Genomic DNA, 3,949 nt, shown 5'->3' with positions numbered 1-3,949 from the left:
TGTCATATCCCTTCACTACATGTGTCTTTTATAAACACAATAGTATTCATATTTAAGAAGGTCATCCTTATTTATTTATTTATTTTATTATTGTACTTCAGATAAAGGTTTACATTACAGAACAAACCAACTTCTATTGAACAGTTAGTATCATATTGTTTTATGACATTGGTTAATAACCCCACAACATGTCAACACTCTCTCCTTCTCAACCTTGGGGTTCCTGTTGCCAGCTTTCTTTTTTTTTTAATAACTTTTATTAAGCTTCAAGTGAACGTTTACAAATCCAATCAGTCTGTCACATATAAGTTTACATACATCTCACTCCCTACTCCCACTTGATCTCCCCCTCTTGAGTCAGCCCTTTCCGTCTCTCCTTTCTTGACAATTTTGCCGGCTTCCCTCTCTCTCTATCCTCCCATCCCCTCTCCAGACAAGAGTTGCCAACACAATCTCAAGTGTCCACCTGATATAATTAGCTCACTCTTCATCAGCGTCACTCTCCCACCCGCTGACCAGTCCCTTTCATGTCTGATGAGTTGTCTTCGGGGATGGTTCCTGTCCTGTGCCAACAGAAGGTCTGGGGAGCATGGCCGCTGGGATTCCTCTAGTCTCAGTCAGACCATTAAGTTTGGTCTTTTTATGAGAATTTGGGGTCTGTATCCCACTGATCTCCTGCTCCCTCAGGGGTCCTCTGCTGTGCTCCCTGTCAGGGCAGTCATCGATTGTGGCCGGGCACCAACTAGTTCTTCTGGTCTCAGGATGATGTAGGTCTCTGGTTCATGTGGCCCTTTCTGTCTCTTGGGCTCTTAGTTGTCGTGTGGCCTTGGTGTTCTTCATTCTCCTTTGATCCAGGTGGGTTGAGACCAATTGATACATCTTAGATGGCCGCTTGTTAGCATTTAAGACCCCAGACGCCACATTTCAAAGTGGGATGCAGAATGATTTCATAATAGAATTATTTTGCCAATTGACTTAGAAGTCCCCGCAAACCATGTTCCCCAGACCCCCGCGCTTGCTCCGCTGACCTTTGAAGCATTCATTTTATCCCGGAAACTTCTTTGCTTTTGGTCCAGTCCAATTGAGCTGACCTTCCATGTATTGAGTGTTGTCTTTCCCTTCACCTAAAGCAGTTCTTATCTACTGATTAATCAATAAAAAACCCTCTCCCACCCTCCCTCCCTCCCCCCCTCGTAACCACAAAAGTATGTGTTCTTCTCAGGTTTACTATTTCTCAAGATCTTATAATAGTGGTCTTATACAATATTTGTCCTTTTGCCTCTGACTAATTTCACTCAGCATAATGCCTTCCAGGTTCCTCCATGTTATGAAATGTTTCAGACATTCATCACTGTTCTTTATCGATGCGTAGTATTCCATTGTGTGAATATACCACAATTTATTTACCCATTCATCCGTTGATGGACACCTTGGTTGCTTCCAACTTTTTGCTATTGTAAACAGAGCTGCAATAAACATGGGTGTGCATATATCTGTTTGTATGAAGGCTCTTGTGTCTCTAGGGTATATTCCCAGGAGTGGGATTTCTGGGTTGTATGGTAGTTCTATTTCTAACTGTTTAAGATAACGCCAGATAGACTTCCAATGTAGTTGTACCATTTCATATTCCCACCAGCAGTGTATGAGAGTTCCAATCTCTCCGCAGCCTCTCCAACATTTATTATTTTGTGTTTTTGGGATTAATGCCAGCCTTGCTGGTATGAGATGGAATCTCATCGTAGTTTTAATTTGCATTTCTCTAATGGCTAATGATCGAGAGCATTTTCTCATGTATCTGTTGGCTGCCTGAATATCTTCTTTAGTGAAATGTGTGTTCATATCCTTTGCCCACTTCTTGATTGGGTTATTTGTCTTTTTGTGGTTGAGTTTTGACAGAACCATGTAGATTTTAGAGATCAGGCGCTGGTCGGAGATGTCATAGCTGAAAATTCTTTCCCAATCTGTAGGTAGTCTTTTTACTCTTTTGGAGAAGTCTTTAGATGAGCATAGGTGTTCGATTTTTAGGAGCTCCCAGTTATCGGGTTTCTCTTCATCATTTTTGGTAATGTTTTGTATTCTGTTTATACCTTGTATTAGGGCTCCTAGGGTTGTCCCAATATTTTCTTCCATGATCTTTATTGTTTTAGTCTTTATGTTTAGGTCTTTGATCCCTTGGAGTTAGTTTTTGTGCATGGTGTGAGGTATGGGTCCTGTTTCATTTTTTTGCAAATGGATATCCAGTTATGCCAGCACCATTTGTTAAAAAGACTATCTTTTCCCCAATTAACTGACACTGGTCCTTTGTCAAATATCAGCTGCTCATATGTGGATGGATCTATGTCTGGGTTCTCAATTCTGTTCCATTGGTCTATGTGCCTGTTGTTGTACCAGTACCAGGCTGTTTTGACTACTGTGGAGGTATAATAGGTTCTGAAGTCAGGTAAAGTGAGGCCTCCCACTTTCTTCTTCTTTTTCAGTAGTGCTTTGCTTATCCGGGGCTTCTTTCCCTTCCATATGAAATTGGTGATTTGTTTCTCTATCGCCTTAAAATATGACATTGGAATTTGGATCGGAAGTGCATTAAATGTATAGATGGCTTTTGGTAGAATAGACATTTTTACTATGTTAAGTCTTCCTATCCATGAGCAAGGTATGTTTTTCCACTTAAGTATGTCCTTTTGAATTTCTTGTAGTAGAGCTTTGTAGTTTTCTTTGTATAGGTCTTTTACATCTTTGGTAAGATTTATTCCTAAGTATCTTATCTTCTTGGGGGCTACTGTGAATGGTATTGTTTTGGTTATTTCCTCTTCGGTGTTCTTTTTGTTGATGTAGAGGAATCCAAGTGATTTTTGTATGTTTATTTTATAACCTGAGACTCTGCCAAACTCTTCTATTAGTTTCAGTAGTTTTCTGGAGGATTCCTTAGGATTTTCTGTGTATATAATCATGTCATCTGCAAATAGTGATAACTTTACTTCTTCCTTGCCAATCCGGATACCTTTTATTTCTTTGTCTAGCCTAATTGCCCTGGCTAGGACTTCTAGCACGATGTTGAATAAGAGCGGTGATAAAGGGCATCCTTGTCTGGTTCCCGTTCTCAAGGGAAATGCTTTCAGGTTCTCTCCATTTAGAGTGATATTGGCTGTTGGCTTTGCATAGATGCCCTTTATTATGTGAAGGAATTTTCCTTCAATTCCTATTTTGGCAAGAGTTTTTATCATAAATGGGTGTTGGACTTTGTCAAATGCCTTTTCTGGATCAATTGATAAGATCATGTGGTTTTTGTCTTTTGTTTTATTTATGTGATGGATTGCATTAATGGTTTTTCTGATATTAAACCAGCCTTGCATACCTGGTATAAATCCCACTTGATCAGGGTGAATTATTTTTTTGATGTGTTGTTGGATTCTATTGGCTAGAATTTTGTTGAGGATTTTTGCATCAATGTTCATGAGGGATATAGGTCTATAATTTTCTTTTTTTGTAATGTCTTTACCTGGTTTTGGTATCAGGGAGATGGTGGCTTCATAGAATGAGTTGGGTAGTATTCCGTCATTTTCTATGCTTTGGAATACCTTCAGAAGTAGTGCTGTTAACTCTTCTCTGAAAGTTTGGTAGAACTCTGCAGTGAAGCTGTCCGGGCCAGGGCTTTTTTTTGTTGGGAGTTTTTTGATTACCGTTTCAATCTCTTTTTTTGTTATGGGTCTATTTAGTTGTTCTACTTCTGAATGTGTTAGTTTAGGTAGGTAGTGTTTTTCCAGGAATTCATTCATTTCTTCTAGTTTGCAAATTTGTTAGAGTACAATTTTTCGTAATAATCTGAAATTATTCTTTTAATTTCATTTGGGTCTGTTGTGATGTGGTCCTTCTCGTTTCTTATTCAGGTTATTTGTTTCCTTTCCTGTATTTCTTTAGTCAGTCTAGCCAATGGTTTATCAATTCTGTTAAT

Source organism: Loxodonta africana, chromosome X, assembly GCF_030014295.1.
Source record: "Loxodonta africana isolate mLoxAfr1 chromosome X, mLoxAfr1.hap2, whole genome shotgun sequence".
Taxonomy (NCBI): domain Eukaryota; kingdom Metazoa; phylum Chordata; class Mammalia; order Proboscidea; family Elephantidae; genus Loxodonta; species Loxodonta africana.
Note: the sequence above shows the minus strand (reverse complement) of the source record.